This window comes from Triticum urartu, chromosome 3, assembly GCF_003073215.2.
Source record: "Triticum urartu cultivar G1812 chromosome 3, Tu2.1, whole genome shotgun sequence".
NCBI classification, from domain to species: Eukaryota; Viridiplantae; Streptophyta; class Magnoliopsida; order Poales; family Poaceae; genus Triticum; species Triticum urartu.
In genome coordinates this window covers 527814785-527838949 of record NC_053024.1, presented here as the reverse complement: position 1 = coordinate 527838949, position 24165 = coordinate 527814785, and positions in this window count along the sequence as shown.

Here is a 24165-nt window from a genome sequence, read left to right as displayed (position 1 = left end):
GGTAATCAACCCCTACTTGTCGGAGGTTATGAAGCACCCTCAAACCATTGAGATGCGTCAGGGGATGCTCCACATTCCGGATGTTCAAGGGCCCAAGAAGATGGGAACCGTGGAGGCCAGTCTTGAAGCTATGGAGCAAGACGTCTTCAAGTGAAAGTGGATGGTGGAGTGCGGACTCAGTACCAATCACCTAATGATTACGGATTTCACCCATCATCACAAGTAGGAAAGGGGGGGCGAATCCTACTTGGAGTAGGACATCATCTTCACCCTCAACAAGCAAGTCAACTTTCTACAAAGCCAAATCTATGATCTCCAAAATCAAGTCTTTGAATATGAGGCAAGATTTAAAGGTATGAGTTTGGCTGCCAGTTGCAGGACTCGCGAGGCTCGTGCTTCCTCTTATGATGGCGAACCGCTTCCATGGAAGCCGGACGATAAGCTTGCCACTACCTCATCACCACCACCATCATCATCTTCAACACCCGAGGAGACTTGAGCAACGGGTATGGGAACTCCCCTTGGCTTGTGCCAATCTTGGGGGAGGTGACCCGGTATTGTATCACCACCACTTTCTTTGCCTTTACCTATCTTAGTTCGATCTTTAGTTATCTTAAGAATTCCTTGAATAAAAGATTAGTTCGATTTATTTTCGAGTGCTTTCTTACTGGCCTATCTATCTATGTAATCGTGTGTGAGATATAATAAAGAGCTGTTTGAGTTTGGTTTCTTTACCTTTTTGTTTCATAAAAAGAAAAGGAAATAATGAAAAAGATCATATGCTAATCTTATGTTAAGTAATGACATCACATAAGGAAAAGTATAAGTGGTAAAAAAAATTTAAAGTTGGCAAACATAGCATTGGTCAATGATGCAATTCATGACAGAATTAATAAGGGAAGAGAACATTCACATGCAAATACACTATCTTGGACATCTTTTACGATTGTGAGCCCCCATCAAAATATTATATGCCAAAATTGTTGATGTTGGACAAGGAAGACAACGTAATGATTTATATTTGTTCATATTCACATAGAATTTATACTGTCATAGATCCTTTAACATGCGGTCTTGCTTAATATCTTTGCTAGCCAAAAATTCCGCACTAAGTAGAGATACTACTTGTGCGTCCAAAAACCTTTAAACCCAAAATCTTATTTTGAGAGTCCACCATACCTACCTATGTATTGAGTAAGATCCTTCAAGTAAGTTCTCATCGGTGTAAAAAGGCAATAAAAATTGCTTCTAAATGTGTTGGATCATTTAGTGTAAGAGAAAATTGAGCGTTGTACGAACTTGTGATGGAAAAGTAATAAAAGCGACGGACTGCATAATAAAGGTTGCTATCATAAGGGGAAATATAACATGATGTTATTTTGCACTAAGAGATTGAGCATACAAACCGAAAAGTGCATGACAACCCCTTCTTCCCTCTGCGAAGGGTCTATATTTAACTTTTATGTATTTACTTTTATGCAAGAGTCAAAGTATTCTTCCCTATTCATTTTTATTTTCTCCTTTTGCAAGCATCATGTGGTGAGGAAAGATCTAGGCACATATATGCAGTTGGATATGAGTGAGAATGAGTTATTATTGTTGACATCACCCTTGAGGTAAAAAAGTTGGGAGGAAAAACTATAAGCCCCTATCTTTCTGTGTGTCCGATTGAAATTTTTTTCTCATGTGTATGCGGTGAGTGTTAGCAATCATAGAAGACTAAATGATGGTTGAGTATGTGAGCTTGCCAAAAGGCTCCGATACGAGACCCTTCCTGAAAAGATAATAAATTGTAGTTGCAAAGTTGACTGAGAACATAGGTTGTTGGTTTTCAATAGAGTTTATGCTTGTGATGAATTGTTACTTGTTCATGAGAAGTTATATGATAAAGTTATGTGATAAAGTTCTATGAGAAAGTTTGTTGTTGGTACAATAATAAGCATGATGCTTCTATGTCCATATTTTGTGTTTATCGAAACCTCTCTCTCTAAGCATGTGGGCATGTTTTTCGATATCGATTTTTCGCTTGAGGACAAGTGAGGTCTAAGCTTGGGGGAGTTGATACGTTCATTTTGCATCATGTTTTCCTACCATTATTTATAATATTTTTATGCATAATAATGCTTTATGGGGTAATTATAATGCCTTTTCTCTCATAATATGCAAGGTTTATACAAATAGGGAGAATACCGGCAGTCGGAATTCTGGACCTGAAAAAGCTACGTCAGGGCACCTATTTACGGACAATTATTTTGGAATATATGAAAATACTGGAGCAAATAACTACTATAGGGGGCCACCTGGTGAGCACAAGACACCAGGGCGTGCCAGGCCCCCCAGACGCGCCCTGGTGGGTTGTGCACAGTCCAGCCCACCTTCGGTGCCCATCTTCTGGTATATTGGTCATTTTGACCTAGAAAAATAAGGAGAGTACTTTCAGGATGGAGCACCGCCGTCTCGAGGCGGAACTTGGGCATGAGCACTTTTGCCCTCTAGAGAAGTGATTCCGCCGAGGGAATTTCCCTCCCAAAGGGGAAATCGAAGCCATCGTCATCACCAACAACCCTCACATCTTTGAGAGGCCAATCTCCATCAACATCTTCAATAGCACCATCTCCTCTCAAACCATAGTTCATCTCTTGTGTTCAATCTTTGTACAGGAACCTCGGATTGGTACATGTGGGTGACTAGTACTGCCGATTACTGTTGGGGAACGCAGTATTTCAAAAAAGTTACCTACGATCATGCAAGATCTATCTAGGAGATGCATAGCAACGAGAGAGGAGAGTGTGTCTGCATACCCTCGTAGACCGAAAGTGGAAGCGTTTAGTAACGCAGTTGATGTAGTCGAACGTCTCCGCGATCCAACCGATCAAGTACCGAACGCACGTCACCTCCGCGATCTGCACACATTCAGCTCAGTGACGTCCCTCGAACTCTTGATCTAGTTGAGGCTGAGGGAGAGTTTCATTAGCACGACGGCATGGTAACGGTGATGATGAATTTACCAGCATAGGGCTTCACCTAAGCACTACGACGATATGACCAAGGTGTGAAACTTTGGAGGGGGGCACCGCACACGGGTAAATACAAACTTATGTGTCTATGGGGTTCCCCCTCCCACGTATATAAAGGGGGAGGGAGGAGGAGGCCAGCCAAGGGTGGCGCACCCAAGGGGGGAGTCCTACTCCAAGTAGGATTCGCCCCCCCCCCTTTCCTACTTCCACAAGGAGAAGGGGGAAGGAGTAGGAGAAGACAAGGAAAGGGGGCCGGCCCCCTAGCCCTAGTCGAATTCGATTTGTGCTAGGGGGGCGCGCGCCACTCCTTGGTATGCCTCCTCTCTTCCACCACTAAGCCCATGAGGCCCAATAACTTCCCGAGGGGGGGGGGGTTCCGGTAACCCCCGGTACTCCGAAACGACCCGAACCATTCCGGTGTCCGAATGTAACCTTACAATATATGAATCTTTATGTCTCGACCATTTCGAGACTCCTCGTCACATCCGTGATCTCATCCGGGACTCCAAACAAACCTTCGGTCATCAAATCACATAAACTCATAATACAAATCATCATCGACCGTTAAGCGTGCGGACCCTATGGGTTCAAGAACTATGTAGACATGACCGAGACACATCTCCGGTCAATAACCAATAGTGGAACTTGGATGCTCATATTGGTTCCTACATATTCTACGAAGATCTTTATCGGTCAAACCGCATAACAACATACGTTGTTCCCTTTGTCATCGGTATGTTACTCGCCCGAGATTCGATCGTCCGTATCATCATACCTAGTTCAATCTCATTACCGGAAAGTCTTTTTACTCATTCCGTAATGCATCATCCCGCAACTAACTCATTAGTCACATTGATTGCAAGGCTCATAGTGATGTGCATTAGTGAGAGGACCCAGAGATACCTCTCCGACAATCGGAGTGACAAATCCTATTCTCGATCAATGCCAAGTCAACAAACACCATCGGAGACACCTGTAGAGCATCTTTATAATCACCCAGTTACGTTGTGACGTTTGATAGCACACTAAGTGTTCCTCCGGTATTCGGGAGTTGCATAATCTCATAGTTATAGGAACATGTATAAGTCCTGAAGAAAGCAATAGCAATAAACTAAACGATCATAGTGCTAAGCTAACGAATGGGTCTTGTCCATCACATCATTCTCTAATGATGTGATCCCATTCATCAAATGACAACACATGTCTATGGCTAGGAAACTTAACCATCTTTGATTAATGAGCTAGTCAAGTAGAGGCATACTAGGGACACTCTGTTTGTCTATGTATTCACACATGTACTAAGTTTCCGGTTAATACAATTCTAGCATGAATTATAAACATTTATCATGGTATAAGGAAATATAAATAACAACTTTATTATTGCCTCTAGGGCATATTTCCTTCAGTCTCCCACTTGCATTAGAATCAATAATCTAGATTACATAGTAATGATTCTAACACCCATGGAGTGTTGGTGTTGATCATGTTTTTCTCATGAGAGAGGTTTAGTCAACGGGTCTGCAACATTCAGATCCATATGTATCTTGCAAATCTCTATGTGTCCCGCCTTGACTTGATCGCGGATGGAATTGAAGTGTCTCTTGATGTGCTTGGTTCTCTTGTGAAATCTGGATTCCTTTGCCAAGGTAATTGCACCAGTATTGTCACAAAAGATTTTCATTGGACCCGATGCACTTGGTATTACACCCAGATCGGATATGAACTCCTTCATCCAGACTTCTTCATTTGCTGCTTCCGAAGCAGCTATGTATTCTGCTTCACACGTAGATCCCGCCACGACGCTCTGCTTAAAACTGCACGAACTGACAGCTCCACCATTCAAAAAAACACGTATCCGGTTTGTGACTTAGTGTCATCCGGACCAGTGTCAAAGCTTGCATCGACGTAACCGTTTACGACGAGCTCTTTGTCACCTCTATGAACGAGAAACATATCCTTAGTCCTTTTCAAGTATTTCAGGATGTTCTTGACCACTGTCTAGTGATCCACTCCTGGATTACTTTGGTACCTCCCTGCTAAACTAATAGCAAGGCACATATCAGGTCTGGTACATAGCATTGCATACATGATAGAACCTATGGTTGAGGCATAGGGAATGACTTTCATTTTCTCTCTATCTTCTGCAGTGGTCGAGCACTGAGTCTGACTCAACTTTACACCTAGTAACACAGGCAAGAACCCGTTCTTTGACTGATCCATTTTGAACTTCTTCAAAACTTTGTCAACGTATGTGCTTTGGGAAAGTCCAATTAAGCGTCTTGATGTATCTCTATAGATCTTGATGCCCAATATATAAGCAGCTTCACCGAGGTCTTTCATTGAAAAATTCTTATTCAAGTATCCTTTTGTGCCATTCAGAAATTCAGTATCATTTGCGATCAGCAATATGTCATCCACATATAATATCAGGAATGCTACAGAGCTCCCACTCACTTTCTTGTAAATACAGGTTTGTCCAAAAGTCTGTATAAAACTGAAGGAAATATGCCCTGGAGGCAATAATAAATTTGTTATTTATACTTCCTTATATCATGATAAATGTTTATTATTCATGCTAGAATTGTATTAACCAGAAACTTAGTGCTTGAATACATAGACCAACAGAGTGTCACTAGTATGCCTCTACTTGACTAGCTCGTTGAATCAATGATGGTTATATTTCCTGACCATAGACAAGAGTTGTCACCTGATTAACGGGATCACGTCATTAGAGAATGATGTGATTGACTTGACCCATCCGTTAGATTAGCACGATGATCATTTAATTTGTTGCTATTGCTTTCTCCATAACTTATATATGTTCCTATGACTATGAGATCATGCAACTCCCGAATACTGGAGGAACACTTAGTGTGCTATCAAACATCATGATGTAACTGGGTGACTATAAAGATGCTCTATAGGTGTCTCCGATGGTGTTTGTTGAGTTGGCATAGATCGAGATTAGGATCTGTCACTCCGAATATCGGAGAGGTATCACAGGGCCCTCTCGATAATGCACATCACTATAAGCCTTGCAAGCAATGTGACTAATGAGTTAGTTGCGGGATGATGCATTACGGAACGAGTAAAGAGACTTGCCGCTAATGAGATTGAACTAGGTATTGAGATACTGACGATCGAATCTTGTATTGAGACATACCGATGACAAAGGGAACAACGTATGTCGTTATGCGGTTTGACCGATAAAGATCTTCGTAGCATTTTTGGGAGCCAATATGAACATCCAGGTTCCTCTATTGGTTATTGACCAGAGACATGTCTCGGTCATGTCTACATAGTTCTCGAACCCGTAGGGTTCGCACGCTTAACATTCAATGATGATCGGTATTATGAGTTTATGTGTTTTGTTGTACTGAAGGTAGTTCAGAGTCCCGGATATGATCACAGACATGACGAGGAGTCTCGAAATGGTCGAGACATAAGGATTAATATATTGGACGGCTATATTCGGACACCAGAAGTGTTTCGGGTGATTTCGGAAAAAACCGGAGTGCCGGGGGGTTACCGGAACCCCCTGGGGAAAGATTGGGCCTACATGGGCCATAGGGAAGAGGGGAGGCAGCCCACAAGGGGCAGCCGTGCCCCCTCCCTATAGGGAGTCCGAATTGGACTAGGGAGGGGGGCGCCCCCCCCCCTTTCCTTCTCCTCTTCCTCTCCTTTCCTTCTTTCCCCTTCTCCTCCTAGTAGGACTAGGAAAGGAGGAATCCTACTCCTACTAGGAGGAGGATTCCTCCTCCCTTGGCGCGCCCCTAGGGTCAGCCGGCCTCCCCCTCGCTCCTTTATATACGGGGGCAGGGGGCACCCTAGAACACACAAGTTGATTGCTTTTAGCTGTGTGCGGTGGCCCCCTCCACCATAATACACCTTGGTCATATCGTCGAAGTGCTTACGCGAAGCCCTGCGCAGGTAGCTTCATCATCACCATCATCATGAAGTCGTGCTAACGAAGCTCTCCCTCGACAGCCAGCTCGATCGAGAGTTCGTGGGACGTCACTGAGCTGAACGTGCGTAGATCGCGGAGGTGTCGTACTTTTGGTACTAGTATCGGTCGGACCGTGAAGACGTACGACTTCATCAACCGCATTGTCATAATGCTTCCGCTTACGGTATACGAGGGTGCGTGGACAACACTCCTCCCTCTCGTTGCTATGCATTGATACGTCTCCAACATATCTATGATATTTGATTGTTCCATGCTATTATATTATCTGTTTTGGATGTTAATGGGCTTTATTTTACACTTTTATATTATTTTTGGGACTAACCTATTAACCGGAGGCCCAACCCAAATTGCTGTTTTTTGTCTATTTCAGTGTTTCGCAGAAAAAGAATATCAAACGGAGTCCAAATGGAATGAAACCTTCGGGAGCGTGATTTTTGGAACAAACGTGACCCAAAGGACTTGGAGTGGACGTCAAGCAATCAACAAGGAGGCCACGTGGCAGGGGGCGCGCCTACCCCCTGGGCGTGCCCTCCCCCCTCGTGGGCCCCTCATGGCTCAACCGACCTACTTCTTCCTCCTATATATGTTCACATACCCCGAAAACATCCAGGAGAACCACCAAACCCTATTTCCACCGCCGCAACCTTCTGTACCCAAGAGATCCCATCTTGGCGCCTTTTCCGGAGCTCCATCGGAGGGGGTGTTGATCACGGATGGCCTCTACATCAACTCCATGGCCCCTCCGATGATGTGTGAGTAGTTTACCTCAGACCTTCGGGTCCATAGTTACTAGCTAGATGGCTTCTTCTCTCTCTTTGGATCTCAATACAAAGTTCTCCTCGATTCTCTTGGAGATCTATTCGATGTAACTCTTTTTGTGGTGTGTTTGTCGAGATCCGATGAATTGTGGGTTTATGATCAAGATTATCTATGAACAATATTTGAATCTTCTCTGAATTCTTTTATGTATGATTGGTTATCTTTGCAAGTCTCTTCGAATTATAAGTTTGGTTTGGCCTACTAGATTGATCTTTCTTGCAATGGGAGAAGTGCATAGCTTTGGGTTCAATATTGCGGTCCTCGATCCTAGTGATAGAAAGGGAAATGACACGTATTGTATTGTTGACATCGAGGATAAAAAGATGGGGTTTACATCATATTGCATGAGTTTATCCCTCTACATCATGTCATCTTGCTTAAAGCGTTACTCCATTCTTATGAACTTAATACTCTAGATGCATGCGGGATAGCGGTCGATGTGTGGAGTAATAGTAGTAGATGCAGGAAGGAGTCGGTCTACTTGTCACGGACGGGATGCCTATATACATGATCATACCTAGATATTCTCATAATTATTCGCTTTTCTATCAATGGCTCGACAGTAATTTGTTCACCCACCGTAATACTTATGCTATCTTGAGAGAAGCCACTAGTGAAACCTATGGCCCCCGGGTCTATTCTCCATCATATAAGTTCCCAATCTATTTTATTTTGCAATCTTTAATTTCAATCTATATCATAAAAATACCAAAAATATTTATCTTATTATCATTATCTCTATCAGATCTCACTCTTGCAAGTGGCCATGAAGGGATTGACAACCCCTTTACCGCGTTGGTTGCGAGGTTCTTATTTGTTTGTGTAGGTACGAGGTGACTCGCGCGTGGTCTCCTACTGGATTGATACCTTGGTTCTCAAAAACTGAGAGAAATACTAACGCTGCTTTGCTGCATCACCCTTTCCTCTTTAAGGGAAAACCAAAGCATGCTCAAGAGGTAGCAAGAAGGATTTCTAGCGCCGTTGCCGGGGAGATCTACGCCAAGTAAATACATACCAAGTACCCATCACAAATCTTATCCTTCGCATTACATTATTTGCCATTTTCCTCTCATTTTCCTCTCCCCCACTTCACCCTTGGCGTTTTATTCGCCCTCTTTTCCTTTCGCCCTCTCTTTCTGTTCGCTTTTTCTTCGCTTGTTTGCTTGTGTGTTGGATTTCTTGCTTGTCACGATGGCTCAAGATAATACTAAATTGTGTGACTTTTCCAATACCAACAATAATGATTTTATTAGCACTCCGGTTGCTCCTCTTACCGATGCTAAATCTTGTGAAATTAATACTGCTTTGATGAATCTTGTCATGAAAGATCCGTTTTCTGGCCTTCCTAGTGAAGATGCCGCTACCCATCTAAACAACTTTGTTGATTTATGTGATATGAAAAAGAAGAAAGATGTGGATAATGATATTGTTAAACTTAAGCTATTTCCATTTTCGCTTAGAGATCGTGCTAAAGCTTGGTTTTCGTCTTTGCCTAAAAATAGTATTGATTCATGGAATAAGTGCAAAGATGCTTTTATCTCTAAGTATTTTCCTCCCGCTAAGATCATCTCTCTTAGAAACGATATTATGAATTTTAAGCAAATTGACCATGAGCATGTTGCACAATCTTGGGAGAGGATGAAATTAATGATATGTAATTGCCCTACACATGGTTTGAATTTACGGATGATTATACAAAAAAATATGCCAGATTGAATTTTGCTTCTAGAAATCTTTTAGATTCGGCCGCAGTAGGCACTTTTATAGAAATCACTTTAGAAGAAGCTACCAAACTCCTAGATAATATTATGGTTAATTATTCTCAATGGCACACGGAAAGATCTACTAGTAAAAAGGTGCATGCAATTGAAGAAATTAATGTTTTGAGTGGAAAGATGGATGAACTTATGAAATAGTTTGCTAATAAGAGTGCTCCTACTGATCCTAATGATATGCCTTTGTCCACTTTGATTGAGAATAATAATGAATCTAGGGTTTTTATTTTGTTGATAGGAAATTTTTTGGTAACAATGCGTATAGAGGTAATTTTAATTCTAGGCCGTTTCCTAGTAATTCCTCTAATAATTATGGTAATTCCTACAACAATTCTTATGGAAATTATAATAAGATGCCCTCTGATTTTGAATCTAATATTAAAGAATTTATTAGTTCGCAAAAGATTTTCAATGCTTTGATTGAAGAAAATTGTCTAAGATTGATGAGTTGGCTAGGAACGTGGATAGAATTCTCTTGATGTTGATTCTTTGAAACTTAGATCTAGTCCACCTAAGCATGATATCAATGAGTCTCTCAAAGCTATGAGAATTTCCATTCATGAGTGAAAAGAAAGAACCGCTAGGATGCGTGCTAAAAAAGATTGCTTTGTGAAAGCGTGTTCTTCTAGTTTCCATGATAATAATGATGAAGATCTAAAAGTTATTGATGTGTCCCCTGTTAAATCTTTGTTTTGCAATATGAATCTTGACAATGATGGGACTGGAGACGAGTCAACTTTAGTTATAAGGCGTCCCAATGGTTTGGAGTTTTTAGATCTTGATGCAAAAATTGGTAAAAGTGGGATTGAAGAGGTTAAAACTTTAGATAGCAATGAACCCACTATCTTGGATTTCAAGGAATTTAATTATGATAATTGCTCTTTGATAGATTGTATTTCCTTGTTGCAATCCGTGCTAAATTCTCCTCATGCTTATAGTCAAAATAAAGCTTTTACTAAACATATCGTTGATGCTTTGATGCAATCTTATGAAGAAAAACTTGAGTTGGAAGTTTCTATCCCTAGAAAACTTTATGATGAGTGGGAACCTACAATTAAAATTAAAATTAAAGATCATGGATTCTATGCTTTGTGTGATTTGGGCGCTAGTGTTTCCTCAATCCCAAAAACTTTGTGTGATTTTTGCTAGGTTTCCGTGAATTCGATGATTGTTCTTTAAACTTGCACCTTGCGGATTCCACTATCAAGAAACCTATGGGAAAGATTAATGATGTTCTTATTGTTGCAAATAGGAATTATGTGCCCATAGATTTGATTGTTCTTGATATAGATTGCCATCTTTCATGTCCTATTATTCTTGGTAGACCTTTCCTTAGAACGATTGGTGCAATTATTGATATGAAGGAAGGGAATATTAGATTCCAATTTCCGTTAAGGAAAGGCATGGAACACTTCCCTAGAAAGAAAATTAAATTATCATATGAATCTATTATGAGAGCCACATATGGATAGCCTACCAAAGATGGCAATACTTAGATCAATCCTCGCTTTTATGCCTAGCTAGGGGCGTTAAACAATAGCGCTTGTTGGGAGGCAACCCAATTTTATTTTTATTCCTTGCTTTTTGTTCCAGTTTAGTAATAAATAATTTATATAGCCTCTGTTTTGGTTGTGTTTTTTGTGTCTAATTAGTGTTTGTGCCAAGTAGAACCATTGGGAAGACTTGGGGAAAGTCCTTTTGATCTTGCTGTAAAAAACAGAAACTTTAGCGCTCATGAGAATTGCTACCATTTTTTACTGGAGAGTGCTATTTAGTCAATTCTTTCTGCAGATGATTAATAGATAAATTCGTCACTTCTAGCAACTTATTTTAGAATTTTGGGGGTTCCAGAAGTATTCAGAACCTACAGATTACTACAGACTGTTCTGTTTTTGACAGATTCTGTTTTCCGTGTGTTGTTTGCTTATTTTGATGAATCTATGGCTAGTAATAGAGTTTATGAACCATAGAAAAGTTGGAATACAGTAGATTTAACACCAATATAAAGAATGAGTTCATTACAGTACCTTGAAGTGGTGGTTTGTTTTCTTTTACTAACGGAGCTCACGGAGATTTTCTTTTAAGTTTTGTGTTGTGAAGTTTTCAAGTTTTGGGTAAAGATTTGATGGATTATGGAACAAGGAGTGGCAAGAGCCTAAGCTTTGGGATGCCCAAGGCACCCCAAGGTAAAATCCAAGGACAACCAAAAGGCTAAGCTTGGGGATGCCCCGGAAGGTATCCCCTCTTTCGTCTTCGTCCATCGGTAACTTTACTTGGAGCTATATTTTTATTCGCCACATGATATGTGTTTTGCTTGGAGCGTCTTGTATGATTTGAGTCTTTGATTTTTAGTTTACCAAACTCATCCTTTCTGTACTCACCTTTTGGGAGAGACAAGCATGAATTGGCATTTATTAGAATACTCTATGTGCTTCACTTATATCTTTTGAGTTGGATAATTTTTGCTCTAGTGCTTCGCTTATATCTTTTAGAGCACGGCGGTGGTTCTATTTTATAGAAATAATTGATCTCTCATGCTTCACTTATATCATTTTGAGAGTCCTTTATAATAGCATGGTAATTCACTTTGGTTATAAATTTAAATGCTAAGAGAAGTTGGATGCTTGATAGATGGTTTTGAGATATAAAGGTGGTAATATTAGAGGTCTACTAGTTGAGTAATTGTGAAATTGATGAATACTTGTGTTGAAGTTGCAAAGTCCCGTAGCATGCACGTATGGTAAACATTATGTGACAAATTTGAAGCATGGGGTGTTCTTTGATTGCTTTCCTTGTGAGCGGCAGTCGGGGACGAGCGATGGTCTTTTCCTACCAATCTACCCACCTAGGAGCATGCGAGTAATGCTTGGTTTTGATGACTTGTAGATTTTTGCAATAAGTATGTGAGTTCTTTATGACTAATGTTGAGTCCATGGATTATACGCACTCTGACACTTCCATCATTGCTAGCCTCTTCGGTACCGTGCATTGCCCTTTCTCACCTTGAGAGTTGGTGCAAACTTCGCCGGTGCATCCAAACCCCATGATATGATACGCTCTATCACACATAATCCTCCTTATATCTTCCTCAAAACAGCCATCATACCTACCTATCATGGCATTTCCATAGCCATTCTGAGATATATTGCCATGCAACTTTCCACCGTTCCATTTATTATGACACGCTTCATCATTGTCATATTGCCATGCATGATCATGTAGTTGACATCGTATTTGTGGCAAAGCCACCGTTCATAATTTTCATACATGTCACTCTTGATTCATTGCATATCCCGGTACACCGCTGGAGGCATTCACATAGAGTCATATTTTGTTCTAAGTATCGAGTTGTAATTCTTGAGTTGTAAGAAAATAAAAGTGTGATGATCATCATTAGAGCATTGTCCCATGTGAGGAAAGGATGATGGAGACTATGATTCCCCCACAAGTCGGGATGAGACTCTGGACGAAAAAAAAGAAAAAAGAAAAGAGGCCAAAAGAAAAAAAGAAGGCTCAAATAAAAAAAATCAGAGAAAAAGAGGGAATGGACAATGTTACTATCCTTTTTCCACACTTGTGCTTCAAAGTAGCACCATGATCTTTATGATAGAGAGTCTCTTATTTTGTCACTTTCATATACTAGTGGGAATTTTTCATTATAGAACTTGGCTTGCATATTCCAATGACGGGCTTCCTCAAATGCCCTAGGTCTTCGTGAGCAAGCGAGTTGGATGCACACCCACTTAGTTTCTTTGATGAGCTTTCATATATTTATAGCTCTAGTGCATCTGTTGCATGGCAATCCCTACTCCTTGCATTGACATCAATTGGTGGGCATCTCCATAGCCCATTGATTAGCCGCGTCAATGTGAGACTTTCTCCTTTTTTGTCTTCTCACATAACCTCAATCATCATATTCTATTCCACCCATAGTGCTATGTCCATAGCTCGCGCTCATCTATTGCGTAAAAGTTGAAAGAGTTTGAAAAGGCTAAGTATGAAACAATTGCTTGGCTTGTCATCGAGGTTGTGCATGATGAGAGCATTTTGTGTGACGAAAATGAAGCATGGCCAAACTATATGACTTTGTAGGGATAAGTTTTCTTTGGCTATAGTATTTTGATAAGACATAATTGCTTGATTAGCATACTTGGGTATTACTATTTTTATGTCAACAATAAACTTTTATCTTGAATCTTTCGGATCTGAACATTCATGCCACAATAGAGAAAAATAAATTGAAGAATATTCTAGAAAGCATTCCACATCAAAAATTCTGTTTTTATCATTTACCTACTCGAGGATGAGCATGAATTAAGCTTGGGGATGCTTGACACGTCTCCAACGTATCTATAATTTTTGATTGTTCCATGCTATTATATTATCTGTTTTGGATGTTAATGGGCTTTAATTTACAATTTTATATTTTTTGGGACTAACCTATTACCCGGAGGCCCAGCCCAAATTGCTGTTTTTTTTCCTATTTCAATGTTTCGCAGAAAAATAATATCAAATGGAGTCCAAATGGAATGAAACCTCCGGGAGCGTGATTTTTGGAACAAACGTGATCCAGAGGACTTGGAGTGGACGTCAAGCAATCAACGAGGAGGCCACGAGGCAGGGGTGCGAGGCTACCCCCCTGGGCGCGCCCTCCCCCTCGTGGGCCCCTCGTGGCTCAACCGACCTACTTCTTCCTCCTATATATGTTCACATACCCCGAAAACATCCAGGAGCACCACCAAACCCTATTTCCACCACCACAACCTTCTGTACCCAAGAGATCCCATCTTGGGGCCTTTTCTGGAGCTCCGCCGGAGGGGGCATTGATCACGGAGGGCCCCTACATCAACTCCATGGCCCCTCCGATGATGTGTGAGTAGTTTACCTCAGACCTTCGGGTCCATAGTTATTAGCTAGATGGCTTCTTCTCTCTCTTTGGATCTCAATACAAAGTTCTCCTCAATTCTCTTGGAGATCTATTCGATGTAACTCTTTTTGCGGTGTGTTTGTCGAGATCCAATGAATTGTGTGTTCAAGATTATCTATGAACAATATTTGAATCTTCTCTGACTTTTTTTATGTATGATTGGTTATCTTTGCAAGTCTATTCGAATTATCAGTTTGGTTTGGCCTACTAGATTGATCTTTCTTGCAATGGGAGAAGTGCTTAGCTTTGGGTTTAATCTTGCGGTGCTCGATCCCATTGACAAAAAGGGAAACGACACGTACTGTATTGTTGCCATCGAGGATAAAAAGATGGGGTTTACATCATATTGCATGAGTTTATCCCTCTACATCACGTCATCTTGCTTAAAGCGTTACTCTGTTCTTATGAACTTAATACTCTAGATGCATGCTGGATAGCGGTCGATGTGTGGAGTAATAGTAGTAGATGCAGGCAGGAGTCGGTATACTTGTCACGGACATGATGCATATATACATGATCATACCTAGATATTCTCATAATTATTCGCTTTTCTATCAATTGCTCGACAGTAATTTGTTCACCCACTGTAATACTTATGCTATCTTGAGAGAGCCACTAGTGAAACCTATGGCCCCCGGGTCTATTCTCCATCATATAGGTTTCCAATCTATTTTATTTTGCAATCTTTACTTTCAATCTATATCATAAAAATACCAAAAATATTTATCTTATTATCATTATCTCTATTAGATCTAACTCTTGCAAGTGGCCGTGAAGGGATTGACAACCCCTTTATCGCGTTGGTTGCGAGGTTCTTATTTGTTTTTGTAGGTACGAGGTGACTCGCGCGTGGTCTCCTACTAGATTGATACCTTGGTTCTCAAAAACTGAGGGAAATACTTACGCTGCTTGACCGCATCACCCTTTCCTCTTCAAGGGAAAACCAATGCATGATCAAGAGGTAGCATGCATCACCATGATAGATCTTGCGTGTGCGTAGGATTTTTTTGAATTTAATGCGTTCCCCAACAGAAACCATATGCTTTGATCACACTATCAAAGCGTATATTCCAACTCCGAGAGGCTTGCACCAGTCCATAAATGGATCGCTGGAGCTTGCACACTTTGTTAGCCACTTTGGATCAACAAAACCTTCTGGTTGCATCATATACAACTCTTCTTTAAGATATCCATTAAGGAATGCAGTTTTGATAGCCATTTGCCAAATTTCATAATCATGAAATGCGGCAATTGCTAACATGATTCAGACAGACTTAAGCATGGCTATAGGTGAGAAGGTCTCATCGTAGTCAACTCCTTGAACTTGTTGAAAACCTTTTGCAACAAGTCGAGCTTTGTAGACAGTAACATTACCGTCAGTGTCAGTATTCTTCTTGAAGATCCATTTATTCTCTATTGCTTGCCGATCATCGGGCAAGTTGACCAAAGTCCGTACTTTTCTCATACATGGATCCCATCTCAAATTTCATGGCCTCAAGCCATTTTGCAGAATCTGGGCTTATCATCGCTTCCTCATAGTTTGTAGGTTCGTTATGGTCAAGTAACATGACCTCCAGAACAGGATTATCGTACCACTCTGGTGCGGATCTCACTCTGGTAGACCTACGAGGTTCGGTAGTAACTTGATCAGAAGTTCCATGATCATCATCATTAGCTTCCTCACTAATTGATGTAGGAATCACTGGAACTAATTTCTGTGATGAACTACTTTCCAATAAGGGAGAAGGTATAGTTACCTCATCAAGTTCTACTTTCCTCCCACTCACTTCTTTTGAGAGAAACTCCTTCTCTAGAAAGGATCCATTCTAAGCAACGAAAATCTTGCCTTCGAATCTGTGATGAAAGGTGTACCCAACTGTCTCCTTTGGGTATCCTATGAAGACACATTTCTCCGATTTGGGTTCGAGCTTATCAGGTTGAAGCTTTTTCACATAAGCATCGCAGCCCCAAACTTTGAGAAACGACAACTTGGGTTTCTTGCCAAACCACAGTTCATATGGTGTCATCTCAACGGATTTCGATGGTTCCCTATTTAACGTGAATGCAACCATCTCTAAAGCATAACCCCAAAATGATAGCGCTAAATTAGTAAGAGACATCATAGATCGCACCATATCTAATAAAGTGCGGTTATGACGTTCAGACACACCATTACGCTGTGGTGTTCCAGGTGGCGTGAGTTGTGAAACTATTCCACATTCTTTCAAATGAAGACCAAACTCATAACTCAAATATTTACCTCCACGATCAGATCATAGAAACTTAATTTTCTTGTTACGATGATTTTCCACTTCACTCTGAAATTCTTTGAACTTTTCAAATGTTTCAGACTTATGTTTCATTAAGTAGATATACCCATATCTTCTTAAATCATCTGTGAAGGTTAGAAAATAACGATACCCGTCGCGGGCATCAACACTCATCGGACCACATATATCAATATATATTATTTCCAATAAGTCTGTTGTTCGCTCCATTGTTCCGGAGAATGGAGTCTTAGTCATCTTGGCCATGAGTCATGGTTCGCAAGCATCAAGTGATTCCAAAAGCCCATCAGCGTGGAGTTTCTTCACGCGCTTTACACCAATATGACCTAAACGGCAGTGCCACAAATAAGTTGCACTATCATTATTAAACTTATGTCTTTTGGCTTCAATACTATGAATATGTGTATCACTACTATCGAGATTCAATAAAAATAGACCACTCATCAAGGGTCCATGACCATAAAAGATATTACTCATATAAATAGAACAACCATTATTCTCTGATTTAAATGAATAACCGTCTCGCATCAAACAAGATCTAGATATAATATTCATGCTTAACGCTGGCACCAAATAACAATTATTCAGGTCTAAAACTAATCCCGAAGGTAGATGTGGAGGTAGCGTGCCGACCGCGATCACATCGACTTTGGAACCATTTCCCACGTGCATCGTCACCTTGTCCTTAGCCAATCTTCGCTTAATCCGTAGCCCCTGTTCCGAGTTGCAAATTTGAGCAACAGAACCAGTATCAAATACCCAGGCGCTACTGTGAGCATTAGTAAGGTACACATCAATAACATGTATATCAAATATACCTTTCACTTTGTCATCCTTCTTATCCACCAAATACTTGGGGCAGTTCCGCTTCAAGTGACTAGTCCCTTTCCAGTAGAAGCACTTAGTCTCAGGCTTAGGTCCAGACTTGGGCTTCTTCACTTGAGCAACAACTTGCTTGCTGTTCTTCTTGAGGTTCCCCTTCTTCCCTTTGCCCTTCTTATTGAAACTAGTGGTCTTGTTGACCATCAACACCTGATGCTCCTTTTTTATTTCTACCTCCGCAGCCTTTAGCATTGCGAAGAGCTCGGGAATTGTCTTATCCATCCCTTGCATATTATAGTTCATCACGAAGCTTTTGTAGCTTGGTGGCAGTGATTGAAGAACTCTGTCAATGACACTATCATCAGGAAGATTAACTCCCAGTTGAGTCAAGTGGTTGTGGTACCAGACATTCTGAGTATATGTTCACTGACAGAACTATTCTCCTCCATTTTGTAGCTATAGAACTTATTGGAGACTTCATATCTCTCAATCCGGGCATTTTCTTGAAATATTAACTTCAACTCCCGGAACATCTCAAATGCTCCATGATGTTCAAAACATCGTTCAAGTCCTGATTCTAAGCCGTAAAGCATGGCACACTGAACTATTGAGTAGTCATCAGCTTTGCTCTGCCAGATGTTCATAACATCGGGAGTTGCTCCTGCAGTGGGCTTTGCACCTAGCGGTGCTTCCAGGATGTAATTCTTCTGTGCAGCAATGAGGATAATCCTCAAGTTACGGACCCAGTCCATGTAGTTGCTACCATAATCTTTCAACTTAGCTTTCTCTAGGAACGCATTAAAATTCAAAGGAACAATAGCACGGGCCATTTATCTACAACAACATAGACATGCAAAATACTATCAGGCACTAAGTTCATGATAAATTAAAGTTCAATTAATTATATTACTTAAGAACTCCCACTTAGATAGACATCCCTCTAGTCATATAAATGATCACGTGATCCATATCAACTAAACCATGTCCAATCATCACGTGAGATGGAGAAGTTTTCAATGGTAAACATCACTATGTTGATCATATCTACTATATGATTCACGCTCGAATTTTCGGTCTTAGTGTTCCGAGGCCATATCTGTATATGCTAGGCTCGTCTAGTTTAACCTGAGTATTCTTCTTGTGCAAAACTGGCTTGCACCCATTGTTTGTGAACGCAGAGCTTATCACACCCAATCATCACGTGGTGTCTTGGCACGACGAACTGTAGCAACGGTGCATACTCAGGGAGAACATGTATACCTTGAAACTTAGTGAGAGATCATCTTATAATGCCACCACCGTACTAAGAAAAATAAGATGCATAAAGGATAAACATCACATGCAATCAATATAAGTGATATGATATGGCCATCATTATCTTGTGCCTTTGATCTCCATCTCCAAAGCACCGTCATGATCACCATCGTCACCGGCTTGACACCTTGATCTCCATCATAGCATAATTGTCATCTCGCCAACTATTGCTTCTACAACTATCACTACTGCTTAGTGATAAAGTAAAGCAATTAAATGGCGATTGCATTTCATACGATAAAGTGACAACCATATGGCTCCTGCCAGTTGCCGATAACTTTTACAAAACATGATCATCTCATACAACAATTTATATATCGTTATATCTTGACCATATCACATCACAACATGCCCTGCAAAAACAAGTTAGACGTCCTCTACTTTGTTGTTGCAAGTTTTACGTGGCTGCTACGGGCTTCTAGCAAGAACCATTCTTACCTATGCTTCAAAACCACAATGACTTTTCATCAAGTGTGTTGTTTTAACCTTCAACAAGGAACAGGAGTAGTCAAACTCAATTCAACTAAAGCTGGTGAAACGGACACCCACTAGCCACCTGTGTGTGAAGCACGGCGGTAGAACCAGTCTCACAAACGCGGTCATGTAATGTCGGTCTGGGCCGCTTCATCCAACAATACCGCTGAATCAAAGTATGACATTCTGGTAAGCAATCTGACTATTATCGCCACAACTCTTTGTGTTCTACTCGTGCATATAACATCTACGCATAAACCTGGCTCTGATACCACTGTTGGGGAACATAGTATTTCAAAAAATTTACCTACGATCACAAAATATCTATCTAGGAGATGCATAGCAATGAGAGAGGAGAGTGTGTCTACGTACCCTCGTAGATCAAAAGCGGAAGCGTGTGACGCCCTTGATTCAATCGTACACTAATCATACACGCAAATGTGTATGATCAAGATCAAGGACTCATGGGAAGATATCACAACACAACTCTAGACACCAAATAGAATAATACAAGCTAGGGGGCCTCGAGGGCTCGAATACTTAAACTCGAATTCAAACGAGTCAGCGGAAGCAATAATATCTGAGTACAGTCATAAGTTAGACAAGTCTGCCTTAAGAAGGCTAGCACAAAAGCAACAATGATCGAAAAGGCAAGCCTCCTGCCTGGGAGCCTCCTAACTACTCCAGGTCGTCAGCAGCCGTCACGTAGTAGTAGGCACCCTCGGGTAGTAGTAGTCATTAGTGGTGTCGTCTGGCTCCTGGGATCCATCATCTGGTTGCAACAATTGGGTATGGGGGAAAAGAGGTAGCAAAGCAACCGTGAGTACTCATCCAAAGTACTCGCAAGACTTACATCAGATCTAAACTAAATATGCATCTGTATCAAAGGAATGGGTTGTATCTATGGACTAAACTACAGAATGCCAGAAGAGAAGGGGAAAGCCTAGCCTATCGAAGACTAGCATCTTCAAGCAGCTCCAAGCATCTTGCAGCATCAGAAGAGATAAGAGTGGCATATTATAATATTAGTAAGTATGTTGTAACATTGCCCAGAGATCACTTCCTTGACTCCCTGCGAGGATACAATCCTGGAGCCATCATATCCATTACATGCCTCAGCATCCAGTATCCAGTTCCAGTTGTATCGATCGGGATACAACTCTGAGCGTCCGTTAACGTGGACCCGGCTATTCGAATAGATATAATTCTTCCCTGCAGGGGTGCACCAACTTACCCAACACGCTCGATCAACTCTGGCCGGACACACCATCAGGTCATGACTGGCCTCAGCCGATCAACACACCGCAGCCCTACCTAGGCTCGACAGAGAGGTCAGCACGCTGGTCTAAATCCTAAGCGCGCAGGGATCTTGGGCCCATCGCCCTTTGCACTCTTACACGTTGCGTACGCGGCCGATGAGCAGACCTAGCTACCTCCTTTAACAAGGCAGCTGCTTACGCAGTCCAACCCGGCGCGCGCCGCTCAGTCGCTGACGTCTAGAAAGCTTCGGCTGATGCATACGACGCAGAGTGCCCATACTTATTCCAGCATGGTGGTTAGTGCAAAAAGGCCGGAGGACTACTCGAATCAAATATGCAAACAGTTGGTGTCTTGGGAGCACGCGGTAACGAGCAGAGACTCACGATCATGTGACACCATCGCCCCATCTCGTGGACTTACAGCAAGGGCTAAGAATGCCCGGCTGTGCCACCTAATTATCTCACGGGTACCCTCCAGGTCAACCCGACTTCACATCACTCGCGGGTAGCCCTCGGGGCCGACCCGATGTCATCATGATTCTGTGGTAAGTCAAAGTAACCATGTGTCTGAAACAGCAAGGGGGAAACCTGAGGAATCACCCTCAATGGATTCCCACTCGATGTAACCATCAAGGTGGACTTGGAGGAATCACCCTCGTTGGTCCACACTTGAGGGGTTGCACGACAGAATTGTTATCAGGAGTGGTGAAGGAGGAATCACCCTCGATTATCACGATCGAATAGCTACACTACAGGGTTAACATCATAAGTGCTTGGCAAGGTATCATCCTCGGCACTTGATAATAACTCTGTAGAGTCATACAACTAGGGGGGGTGATGTGCGGTGTTAGGGCCTAGAAGTCGATCACGTTGATTGATGGCAGCTGGAACTACATCGGTATTTCCCCGGAGAGGGAGGGATGATGTAGCACCGCGACGGTAGAATATTTCCCTCAGTTATGAAACCAAGGTATCGAACCAGTAGGACAATCAAGCAACACAACGTAAACAACACCTGCACACAAATAACAACACCTCGCAACCCGACGTGTTAAAGGGGTTGTGAATCCCTTTCGGGTAACAGCACCAGAAATTGGCGAGTTGACGGAGAAAGGTTGTAATAGATTGATAGATCGAATGCCAAATAAAATAAATTGCAGCAAGGTATTTTTGGAGCTTTGGTTTGATAAATCTGAAAATAAAAGCAAGGAAAAAGTGGATCGCAAAGGCAAATATATGAGAAATAAGACCCGAGGGTCGTTGGTTTCACTAGTGGCTTCTCTCGAGAAAAATAGCAAACGGTGGGTGAACAAATTACTGTTGGGCAATTGATATAACTTCAAATAATTATGATTATATCCAAGTAATAATCATTACATAGGCATCACGTCCAAGATTAGTAGACCGACTCCTGCCTGCATCTACTACTATTACTCCACACATCGACCGCTATCCAGCATGCATCAAGTCTATTAAGTTCATGGAAAATGGAGTAATGCAATAAGAACAATGACATGATGTAGACAAGATCCGTTTATATATATGGCGGTAGATATAGATATCGTCTTTTTATCCTTAGTAGCAATGATACATACGTGTCGGTTCCCTTTCTGTCACCGGGATCAAGCACCGTAAGATCGAACCCACTACCGGGCACCTCTTCCCATTGCAAGATAAATAGATCGAGTTGGCCAGACAAAACCAAATATCGGAGAAGAAATACGAGGCTATAAGAGATCATGCATAAAAGAGATCAAAGAAACTCAAATACTTTCATGGATATAAAAAATAGATCTGATCATAAACTGGAAGTTCATCGATCCCAACAAACACACCGCAAAAGAGTTACATCATATGGATCTCCAAGAGACCATTGTATTGAGAATCAAGAGAGAGAGAGAGAGAGATGAAGTCATCTAGCTACTAACTACGGACCCAAAGGTCTACAAAGAACTACTCACGCATCATCGGAGAGGCACCAGTGGAAGTGGTCAACCCCTCCGTGATGGTGTTTAGATTGGATCTGGTGATTCTGGACTCTATGGCGGCTGGATGAATATTTCGTCGACTCCCCTAGGGTTTTGGGAATATTAGGGTATTTATAGAACAAAGAGGCGGTCTGGAGGGCACCCAAGGTGGGCACAACCCACGGGGGCGTGTTAGGGCCTCCTGGCATGCCCTGGTGGGTTGTGCCCTCCTCGGGGCACCCCCCAGGTGCAACCGGGGCCCATCTGCTTCCTTTTGGCCCATAAAAATCATCGTAAAGTTTCATGCCATTTGGACTCCGTTTTATATTGATTTCCTGCGATGTAAAAAGCATGGAAAAAAACAGGAACTGGCACTGGGCACTATGTCAATAGGTTAGTACCAAAAAATGATATAAAATGACCATAAAATGATTATAAAACATCCAAGATTAATAATAAAAACAGCATGGAACAATCAAAAATTATAAATACATTGGAAACGTATCAACATCCCCAAGCTTTACTCCTACTCGTCCTCAAGTAGTAATTGATAAAAACGGAATTTTTGATGTGGAGTGTTGTTCATCAAGTCATATCATATTCTTTTCTTTATAGCATGGACATTTGGACTTTTATATGATTCAAAGTAATAGTCTAGTTTTGACATAATAATTTAGATACTCAGGCATATCAACAGGCAACCATGTCTTTCAAAATATCAATGATAAAATAAGTTATCCCTAGCCCATCATGCTCAAACATTGATCCATTCATGAAACACACTCGAATATTAACTACACCCAAAACTTGAGCACGATCATATTGCCTCCTAGTTGATGCTTTTTATGAGAGAAGATGGAGACTCAAATTTCAAAATAAAAATTGCACAAAGTAAAAGAAAGTCCCTTCGCAGAGGGAAGTAGGGATTTGCAGAGGTGTCAGAGCTCAAAGCGAAAAAATTGAGATAAAAAACATTTTGGGAGGTGTATCCATCCCACCAATGAAAACGACTTAGAGTTCCGAACACTTTCCATGCTAGACATGCCATAGGCGGTTCCCAAACAGAAAATAAAGTTTATTCCTTTTTCCACCATAACTTTCAATTTCCATGGCTAGCCGTATCCACGGGTGCCCTCCATACAATCACTTTCCAAGGAATTTATTATTTGACAACTTAAAGTAAATTCATTTTTATTTTTGCATTGTGGGACTGGGCATCCCTAATACCTTTGCCTTACTCTCGTGCAATGACAAGTGAATGAACACTCATCTTGAGAATAACACATCTAGCATGGGAAATATTAGCCACCCCTCACCGCTCCGCGAGCGAAACAAACACACAAAACAGAAGTTTATTTTGAAAATGAGAGATGGCACATGCAAATTTGCTTAGAACGGCAAAATAATATCGCATATAGGTAGATATAGTGGACTCACGTGGCAAAACTAGTTTAAAGGATTTTGGATGCACAAGTAGAGGCCATACTAAAATGCCCTCGATGCGGCTATATCTCCCACGTGTCGAAGCACGACTTA